Below are 11,669 nucleotides of genomic sequence, written 5' to 3' on the forward strand. Positions count from 1 at the left end.
AATCAGATAACATATGTTTGATTAACTAAATGATTAAAAAAAATTACCTGAAAAAACGTGCCACTACGTCATCACATATGGCCCCCCCAGACACTCTCCTCCAACCAACCTCGGAGGGGCCATCCTCAGGCAAGGCATCCCCTGGCTGCATTGGGACACCACTCCTTATGGCGATGTTGTGAAATATCCCACACAGGACCACAATTTTGGAAACCATAGCCGGCAAATACATTAGGTCGCCACCAGAGAGGTTGAGGCATCTAAATCGGCTTTTTAAAAGGCCAATGCAGTGCTCCACCACCTGCCTGGTGGCAGTAAGTGCAGAATTATATTGACTTTGTGGCCCTGGTGTAGGAACCAAATAAGGACTGAGCAGCCAGGGCGTGCAAGGGTAACCACTGTCTCCTGTGAAAATAAAAAAAACATCAGTACCATTTCTAAGTCAACAGTGTTTTTAAAATTAAGGGTACCACTTACCCAGAAGCCATGCATCACCAGCTTGTAGGTTGTTTAATTTGTGCCAAAGCGCTTATTGCCGGATGACAAATGAATCATGTGCACTTCCTGGAAATTTGGCATTCAGGGACAGGATCTGGAGGGAGGCATCACATACTACCATTACATTCATTGAATGGCAATGTTTTTGGTTCCTAAATATTGCCTCCAGCACTGCTGGAGGCTGAAGTGGTATGTGAGTGCTGCCCACAACCCCTATGATGTGTGGGAAACCTGCAATTTTGAAAAATTTCTGCTTAACCACATTAAGGGACCCCATATCCAATGGCATATTAATAAAATGATGGAGGTGCTTAAATAGGGCATCCATTACCGCCCTCAGGATCCTTGAAAAGGAGGATTGGGAAATTCCTGCAACTATGCCGACTGTGGTCTGGAAGGATCCTGAGGCACAAAAATGTAACACCAACATTAACTGCGTAAGTGGTGGTATTGCTGTTGGATTGTTAATTTGCCTTTCAATATCACTCTCTATTAATGAAAGAGTCCAGGGCATTCCCCCTCGCAGGCAGTGGCCCTCTTCACAGATCTCAATGAAAAAAAGGATAAGAACACTGAGATTCTGATGAGTATCACAAAAAAAAAAAAGCAAGCAGCGCTGATAATGGCAAAATGCACAATAATATCTCACAATTAAATGGTATTTATTACAAATATATGTGTAAAAGATTTTAAAAATCAATATTAAAATACATGGTACAAGAACCAATGATACATACACTTGTTCCTAATGTTTTGGTTGGACTAAAATAGTACTACTCACTAGGACAAAATGGCATGTAGGCATGCTAGAGCATAGTCCATATATTAGGTCTCCCAATTCCACACCGCTGGAGGAACAGTCCCATATTCAATAGTGGTTGTTATCCCAATATTAATGGGGGGTTGTAAATTCCTCACCAGTAAGCGTTGTCTTGTTGGTAGAGTCCTTTGTAATTGGCAGATGAAAAAGTGTCCCAAATTTTGGAGTAGTGATGGTAAGTTTGAAGTCCAATCCTTGTTCAAGCGTGATAGTAGGTTCTTGATAGGTCCTTGATAGGTTTAAGATCCACAACTAACGCGTTTCGCTGCTATTCTAATGCAGCTTTATCAACGGTGACTTTCTCTCTGGCTTGACTGGGTTTAAATACCCTCCTAAATGAACCATTCTGTGTGCATCTGATGTTAATTGGCCATCTAATTACATACATCGTATCTATAAACATCTAAAAACAACAATATTTTGACTCAGAGGCAGACTTATCTATAATCCATTTATTTCAACACGCACTAAGTGCAAAAAAGAATTGTTTTGATAACATATATTCAATATATACGCGATCATGTGATCGCTTAACAACGCTCCTCATTTATTTAAAGTAACTCCCTTGTGGTGGCAACTGACGTCACTCCACCAGGCGGCTAAAAATCACACATCTCCATAGCTCCTATACACGGGCTTGAATTCAAGAGGGGATGACGCATTTAGCGTTAATCCTTCCAGGTAATTGTTCAAATGACTTCATCAGTGTTTCATCTCCACCCAGTGTTACTCCTTCTGGGTAATTATTCAAATAACTTCCGGCTGATTGAAACACATACATCAGCATATCATCTCCATGACTGAAGTCACTCCACCGGACGGCTCAATCTAGGGCACACCTCTCCATAAGCCCTAATATATGGGCTTAAATACGGAAGGAGATAACATATTAAGTGTTACTCCTTCCAAGTTATTGACAATTGTTCAATTAGCTACCCACTAATTGGAACGCATACATCAGCGTTTCATCTTCTGTATGCGCAAAAGAGGTGGGCATGTTTTACTGTCATGACAACCGGCCCTAAACAATAAATAAATCGGAGAGACAAAAATTCTTTCTTTCCCCAAATAATTATTATAACATATGTTTTATTTTAAAAGGAAAAGAAGATAGATATCTATGTTTGTATAAACCTAAAATAGTGTGAAATAACCCTACTGTAACTAATCTTAGCAACAAAGCACAAAGAACACTGGGGTCCATACAAGTCTATTTGATTACTATATTAATATATGACTTCTAAATATTTGATAGCCATTCCTATCATGCTAAATCTAACAATTCATATTTAACAATATAATAAATATAATATTATTAAAACTATAAGACATGCATATATTACATGCATATAAAACATGCATTTATCACTCATAAGGGTATTTTTTCTTCTTATATTCTTTTACAAATCATATCACAGTATTTAATTCAACTGTCTCATTTAGACCTTCTGGAAAGATAGAATTCATTTTATACATCCAAAAGTCTACATAGTCTCCTATATCGGTCTCCCCCACGTTCAGTTACTTGAATGGATTCCAAGCCTATTAGTTTTAGACATTTGGGATCCCCTTTATGATTTTCACTGTAGAGTTTTGATACACTATGAGTTTGTACTCCATTCAGTATATTTCTGCGATGTTCTAAAAAACTTATTTTGAGGGGACGTGTGGTCCTACCTATATATTTTAAGTTGCATCCGCAAATTAGCATATATATAACATAAGATGTATCACAATTAATGACATTTTTAATAACAAGGTTTTTCCCTTTCTAGATTGACTTTAAGGGTTCAATTTTGTACAAAATTACTAGTGATGCATCTACTCTTTCCACACTTATAGAATCCTTTTGGTCTTTTTGGAAGCCAATATAGTTCTTTTGTTAGACAGTCTGTTTTTTCTTTTATAGGTTTCAAATGGCTTGGTGCCTATATATTTTTAAAAGACCTATTTTTCCGAAAAAGAAGCGAGGTTTCTGTGGTAACAGATTTCCTAGTATATTATCCTGTTTCAAAATATTATAGTTATTTTGGACAATTCTCTTAATTTCTGCACACTGATTATTATATGTAGAGATAAATGCAAAATCCCCAATAGAGTCTTCTTTTTTCTTTATTTTATTTTGGGTCAGAAGATCCTCCCTATTTATTTCTCGTACCTCTTCGTATGCTTTTTTAATTAATAGTTCTGGATATCCACGTTCCGAAAAGGACTCTATCATAGGTCGGATTTGTCTGTCAAAAGTTTCTATGTCAGAACAATTCCTCTTAAGGTGTAGCATCTGACCCCTTGGAATATTCTTTTTCCAAGGGGGATAATGTACACTATTATAATGGAGGTAGGTATTACTTCCCACCTCCTTAAAATTATTACAGGTACACATTTTGTTATCCTTTATTTCTAGTGTTATATCTAAAAAATAAATTTTTGAAACATCAAATAAATGCGTAAAGGTTAATTTAAAAGAATTGGAATTCAGATGAGTGACAAAAGAGTGAGCAGATATGTGATCCCCATCCCAAATAATAAATAGATCATCTATAGAACGGCCATAGAGAACCAGGTGCGTGCCAAAATCGCTCCCCCACACAAGCTGGTCTTCGACCTCACCCATGTAGAGGTTAGCATAACTGGGCGCGAACCTGGTTCCCATGGCCGTTCCCATCACCTGTAAAATAAATGTGTCTAGAAATAGAAAATAATTGTGTTTGAGAATGAAATCTATAGAATCTAAAATAAATGAACAGTGTCTCCCATCAAGGTCCCCATCTCTATGTAATTTATTGGCAATAGCCTGCACATCCAATCCATGAGGAATATTGGTGTACAGACTTTGCACATCTAAAGTTAAGAAGGCGTAGGATTCCTTCCAAACTATATCTTTAATTTTGTTGAGAAATTGAGTGGTATCTTTGATGTGGGACCTCAATTGGGAGACACGAGGCTGCAGAAAGGAATCTACTTAAAAAGAAAGATTTGAAGTAATAGAATTAATCCCAGAAATAATAGGTCGGCCCGGGGGTGAAGTGAGGGATTTGTGTATTTTTGGTAAATGGTAATTAATAGTAACTGTAGGGTGGAATGAATACAGGAAACTGCTACTGAGATTCTGATGAGGATGGACGCCAATCTGCTACGGGTGGCTGACGCCCTGGAGGAAAATGCTGCGGCCAATGTGAGAATAGCAAATGCCCTGGAGCAGCTCATCCGCCTGCGCATGTTGGAGCTGCCCTCCCTTCCTGACAGAACATCAGGGCCCTCCACCTCTGGCACAACATCGGCCATCCCTCAAAATGTGCCTAGCCCTATGCCTAGGCCAGAGGCAACAACATCTATCTCTGGCCAGGCCAGGCACAGGAGCACACGGACAAAGTTATAGTCCCAGCAACACCAGGCCAAGCAGACAAAAAGGCGTTGACAGCACTGGCTAATTTCCACAAAATCCATCTCTGTGTTTGCCCCATATTTGTGCACACAAAAACCTCCATCTCCTTTCTTGTGATTTTTTTATTTTGTAATATTTGTTATTTGTGCAATTGACAATATTTTCCTTTTTGACTGACCAAAAATAAAGAAAATTTGTAAAAATTACATTAATAAAATTTGTGTGCAAATAAAAAAAAAAATAAAAAAAATGGTTTGAAATTTCTTTATCAACTGGGTAAAAGGGACTGCAACAAACATACTTACATACATGAGAAAGATCATATACTAAAATATTTGAACCCAACACAAAAAAAACCCCAACAGGTAAGTAAACAATAACACAAGCTAAGCAATTAGTAGGTGATTATCTTTGTGTATTTAAACAAAAAAAAACACACAAAAATAACAAACATAGGTGATTGGTGTTGTGCTCTAAAATAACTAAGAAAATGTGCCAACAACATGCGAACGAAATATAGCAAATAAAACAAGCACATTTCAAATAACACAACAAATTAAACATTTATTAGGTGATTGCTGTTGTGATTTCCAAACATACAAACAAATAGGATCACAACATGCATTCCTAATTTAGCTAATAAATCAGGGCCTTTGGAAATCACATTTTAACAAGTGATCCAATTATTAGGTGATTGGTCTTGTGCCTTATTCAGGAGAATAGCAAATCATCGATTCGCTAAGGGAGCTACGAAGACACCATCATCTTTGCAAGATCCAATACCCTACCACAAGCTGAACGAGCAGTCATAATGGAAACTGGATCACACAGTGACGTATCACAACTTCCGTTCAAATATTGCATTCGCACAAGATAATTAATATATGCCCAAAAAATGGCTAGACACGCCTGCGTCTTCAAATCTCCACCCCCGTCACCACCCATACATGGACCATTCTGTCAATCAAATTACATAGGTCACTTCCTGCTCACTGTGTATACGAGCAAAGAAAACTGACCGCAAAGATACGGCCGCACATGCGCAGTGATAACCGGATGCATGCGTGGTTGGAAAACATTGAATGCGTACGAGCGAACAAAGAATTGCGTCTGGCTCTGAATCAGGCCCAGACTGTCTCCTGGCTTCCAAGCTGCACCGGTGCATAGACTGTTTCTCAGCTCCCAAGCCACAAATTCGGCTTCCAAGTTGCAACATCGACCTCCGGCCACTCTACTGGCTCACCAGCCACATCAACGGCTCCTAAGCTGCATCATTGGGTCCCAAGCCGCAATATCGACCTCCGGTCACTCTACTGGCTCTCCAGCCACATCAATGGCTCTAAAGCTGCATCATCGGCTCCCAAGCCACAACATCGACCTCCGGTCATTCTACTGGCACCTTAGCCGCACCATCGGCTCCCTAGCTGCACCATCAGCGTTCAGCTGCACCGTTTGTACTTTGGACTATTATTTTATACGTGCTTGCCTGTTTCTTTTGTGACAATAAAGTCACTTATTTAGATTTCACCCTACGTCCTAGAGTCTCACTCCTTTAGGTATTCTGGTTGTCTGGAGCCCCAGACAACCGTAACACACGCATTATAAGAGATAGTGCCCCATCTAGAAGTTCTTTTTATTATTTATTTTTTTTACTATTTTTTTACTAAATTTTTTTATTTATTTATGGTTATTTTTAGCACTACAAGGGATTTGTTAATGCTAATGTAGAACATAATATACCTGTGTAATGTGCTTCTACCACTATGAACTAAATTGAGTACAGCCATAGTGATGATACTTGCTAATATGGATCCGGTGGATTTCTTTTTAGATGATATAGTGATGCGTTTACTTTTCCTAATGGAATCGGTATGGAATCCCGGCTGCCGCATGGCCGACAGTTCGCTTCCTGGCAGCGGCAGCCCAACAGATCAGCAGAGCCCAGCAGCGGAAGCCCGACAGCGCTGGAAATTCCGATCGTCCCCAAGGTAAGTATAAACTACCCTAACCCCCTAACTCTCCTTAGGGGTGCCTAACCCTAACCTCCCCCCCAAGTGCCTAACCCTAATCCCCCCTCTAAGTGCCTAACCCTAACCTCCCCCTTCCCCGCTGCCTAAACCTAAGTCCCCCGGGGGGTCCCTAACCCTAAGTCCCCCCCGGAGGTGCCTAACCCTAACCCTCCCTCCCCCTAGCCTAACCCTAACCCTCAAGGGGGGGTGCCTAACCCTAAGTCCCCCCCAGGTGCCCTAAACCTAACCCTCCCCCCCGCAGCTGTCCGGTCACGGCGCCCGGGATCCCTTCGATCGGAATGCTGGGTGCCTGTCTCCCGGCGCTTGGGAAATGACAGGCGTCTAGATATAGACGCCCGGCATTTCACCCTCATCGGGATATGACAGTCGGGAAGCCGGCTGCCGGTATTAAGGCAGCTGGTTTCCCGATTGTATACCGTCCTAATATTCCTATTTTTATATTGGGGCCAAAATGCTATGTACTAAATAACAATAAAAACAAAAATAAACTTAACGGATTGAAAATAATAAAACCATCCAAATACATCATGAGATAAGTTTTTTATTTTATTTTAATTCTTGTTAGAAATATTTTTTGTTCTTTGACAGCTATTCATACCAGAGATAGTTGATTCCCTTAAACAAAGAGACATACAGTGTAACGTTACTGATGTAATTGGATACATACAGCCGCTGTAGAAACACCTACAGTTTCTATGCGGCTCACGCATAGGAAATCACGTGGCTATGCGTTCCAACTACCGGAAGTTGGTGTTGGCATAGTTACACTGTTGATGTCTGAGGGACGTCAGCCTCCGGTTGGGATCTATTTTCCGATAATGCGGATTAAGTTAATCTGCTCATATCCATTCTTCTGCGGCGTGACGAGTGTTCACAGTCACAGGTAAGTGTGTAAGTCGGTCTGCGGAGCTAATACCTCGCAACCGCTTAACTTTTTAGATTAACGAAAATCATTCCTCCAACAAAGTTATAAATAAAGAATTACATAGTATTTGTATAATGTATTTATTGAATAGGTTTGCCTCAATAGTCTCTCATATATAAATCAGATTATTTTACACATTTGATGATGAGTTTTAAATGTATTTGTATTTAATGTTGTGGATGCCGTGCACCTGATAATAATTGTTAATGGAAATGGGTATATATACCTGATCTAACCATATAGCCACTACCTTTGATAAAGCTGCACTGGATAGCAGCAAAACGCGTTACTGGGCTCTTTATAGACCAACAAGGACCATTTTGACCACTGTGGAATGCTTGAACCAGGACTGAACCAAGGGGCATGATCCTATTTGGACTTAATTGGGATGTCATTATTCCCCATTCCTTTGTGACACTATCATAAGACACCGTCTACCTGGTGAGTACTGATCTTGGTGGATTTTCATTACCAACATACGGGACTTTTTCCTCCAGAAGTAATAATCCGGTAATTACCTGGTCTGTGGACTTATAACTTTGTACTGAATGGAGAGTCACAATTATTGACTATTTAGCCTGCATAAGTTCATTCCTTTTCAACAGGAACAAGCTATACTCACTAACAACACACAGTGGCATTACTATTACGCTGAATGGACATTGGTCTTCTCTTTCTTTATAGATTGAATTTACTGCCTTTTAGAGAGCAATTTGCACTACTGTATTAAGTATGCTTATTTAATTCACATGCTACTTTACACGTTTTATAAATTATACTTTTTTGACTATTTCATCATCAGTATTGCGGTTTTCATATGTTGATCAGCACTGTAATTGTATTGTTATTTACATAAGACAGCAGTTCAAATAAGCAGAGTATTCCAAGCATAGAGAGCTGCCTAAGTTGCAACCTCCCCCTTACATTTCTCCCTGACTAAAGGGGCCCATACACTAGCGATGGATCGCCACAATGTTGCTAACCCCAGACGCCGGGTCTGAGGCTTGGTGAAATCCAACATGTTCCATGTTAAAATAGGTGAAATTTAACATGGAGAATTTCACAGATCCTCCGACAGATTGCAAAACATCTATGGGCACCGGTCGGCATTTCCGATCTGATCACATGATCGCACGACCGGACAGTAGGAGTATGGGGGCCTTAACTCATCTAACCATCTTTTTACACCTTAGCTGGTCTTAATTAAGAAAAGGGTGTGGTTCCTCCCTGGCTACAGGAGGTTAACCCTTTCCCCAAAATGTGGGAGAGACCCACTCTGTCACACCCATTTTTATTTTATTCTTTATATTACAGTATAAAACCCAATTTGCATAGCAATCATTCAAGGGCAAAAGTCTGGGTCAATCACATTGGTGCACAGGTTCCTCATACATTTTTGCAGTGATTCCTGACTGGATAGCGGACTGCAGTAATAGTAAGAAGCTGAGTTTTTGTCCCTATGATGGATTACTGTCACTTATTCTGAAAGTACAGTAAGGTTAAAACCTCAGAAGGTTGTAGTAAATGAGGCTGTTGTCCTAGTATTTATATCAGGGCAGGGCTGCAACTAGGGGGGGGGGCTGGAGGTGCACGTGCACCGGGTGCGCCGCTGCACCCGGCGTCAGTGACCTCCAGCCCGGCGCCGCAGGGAGACTCTAATGTGGGCGCCCGCTGAGATGTTATTACCAGCGGGTGCCCAACTCTTTTCTGCAGCGCCGCACTAGCCGGAGGCTGGAGTTCTCTCCAGAACTCCAGCTTCCAGCTCTCCCCACAGGCACTATGGGAGAGACATTGTTCCGAGGAGCAGGCGGGCAGACCAAATGGCGGCGGATGCAGGAGCGGGGTTTAAGGTAAGTATTTCTGTTTTTTGTGTGTGCGTAAGCGGCACTAAAGGAGCATTACCAGGGGGACTACAGGGGCATTACCAGGGAGCACTTCAGCGGCATTATCAGGGGGCACTACGGGGGTATTACCAGGGTGCACTATGGGTGCATTACCAGGAGGCATTATCAGGGGGCACTACAGCGGCATTATCAGGGGGCTCTACATGGGCATTATCAGGGGGCACTACGGGGGCACTACAGGGGCATTATAGGGCACTACAGGGGAATTACCAGGGGGCTCTACAGAGGCATTAGTAGGGGGCTGTACATGGGCACTACAGGGGCATTACTAAATGGGTACTACAGGGACATTACTAGGGGGCACTACAGGAGCATTACTAAATGGGCACTACAGGGGCATTACTAGGGGTATTACTACATGGGCACTACAGGGGCATTACTATATGGGGACTACAGGGGCATTACTATGGGGGCATTACCATATGGGGACTACAGGGCTATTACTATGGGAACATTACCATATGACCACTAGTACAGGAGCATTACTATAGGTGCACTACTGAAGGGGCATTACCACGGGGGCACTGCCGCGGGGGAATTACCAGGGTGGGGCACCAAATTATTGTCTTGCCCCTTGTGACAAAAACACTAGTTTCGGCTCTGATCAGGGAGTAACAAGCATTATTTCCTGTACTGCACAATTGATAAAACTGCAGAAGTCAGTCTTTGTTAACTGCTCAGTCTACTGAGGTATACAGTGGGGCTGGCACCAGGGCTACAGTTCTTTACATGTCCCACTCCCTCCTCTGCTACTTGCTTAATGGGTTTTGGGGTTGTTGAGGAGCGAGTGGCCAGTTAGCAGACAAGTGGGGCCACCTGGGGGGTGTGCTTTATTACCTCAATGCTCTTGCTGATCCACTGCATACTTGCAGATAATCTGGCTACCCCCTCCGGGAGGAGGCAGCCAGGTCAGCACAGTGGAGGGCGTCGTGAGGGGCATAATGTGAGTTTGGGGATGAAGCTAAAGGGCATGACAGTGTCATCACTGTCATCACGGCCCTGCCCCCGCTACACAAAGCAGAGATCACTGGAATTGTGCAGCAGAGGGCAGGGCCACAATGATGCGAATCAGCGCAAATTACGCCATTTGGGGGGGGAATGGATGGCAGTGTGGGGTGCGAGAGGGTGGTAACTGGCCAGCAGACTTGTCCACTCTTCCGGGCGTCCAGGAGCGCCACTTTTCGGGAGCCTTACGCCCATTCAGGGAGAGTAGGCAAGTATGACCAACTGTAAACTCACCACCACTTGTCTGTTCAGGACTCAGTTTGCAGCACTGTGAGACACCTCTCTGGATAATACCTACACAAGCCGAGTCTGTCTCTCCGCCCATGGCCTTTCACACCCACTGGTCCCGCCTCTGGTTCTGCCATCACACCTTCTCTGGATCAGCTTTGGCAGTCACTGGATCATGAGCTCCAGCCAGAGACAGATTCCCCAACTCAGGTACCCAGGGAAAATAGCTGTCCAACTGTCACTCCCCTTCTCCTTTATACTGCAGTTGACACGGCTCCCACCTGTTGCCAGTTCAGACTCAGAGGGCTGTATTCAATTAGCGGCGAAAGTGGACGTTTTTTGCAAAAAAACGATGACATTTTCCCCAGAAAACAGGTGAAAAAGACAACAGGCGAAAAAAAACTGGAGAAAAGTTTTCTCCGTCCCAGACCAGGAGAAAAAATGGCAAAATCCCTATTTTTGTCTAAAGATGTGGGGATTTCTTTCAGGACCCTTTGGACACCCCTCCTAATGATAAATTACTGGAAACATTTTTTTTTTGTAAGTTGCATACTTTGGCGAAAAACGACCGCGAACATTTTTGGCCGTTCGCACGCAGCTGTCGGCAGTCGAAGTATGCAATCCCGTGATTGCTAGCAAGACATTAGCACGCCCACTGTGTTTTTCCGTGCGATCGTGGTATGAAATCAGATGCCCACCAGCCTGACACAAGACGCCAACTTTCCCTTAGTAACATACGTCACCTCCAAGAAGTGTATTAAACAATCGGTAACATCGGCTGACATCGGACCTATACGCACCACTTGTGGCTGACCATACCCTACCGCAAGCACTGCGAGTGCTGCTGTGTGTAAATCAGCCATGTGATGTGTAT

The sequence above is a fragment of the Taudactylus pleione genome, unplaced genomic scaffold (genome assembly GCF_031769625.1).
Source record: "Taudactylus pleione unplaced genomic scaffold, aTauple2 ptg000211l, whole genome shotgun sequence".
NCBI lineage: Eukaryota > Metazoa > Chordata > Amphibia > Anura > Myobatrachidae > Taudactylus > Taudactylus pleione.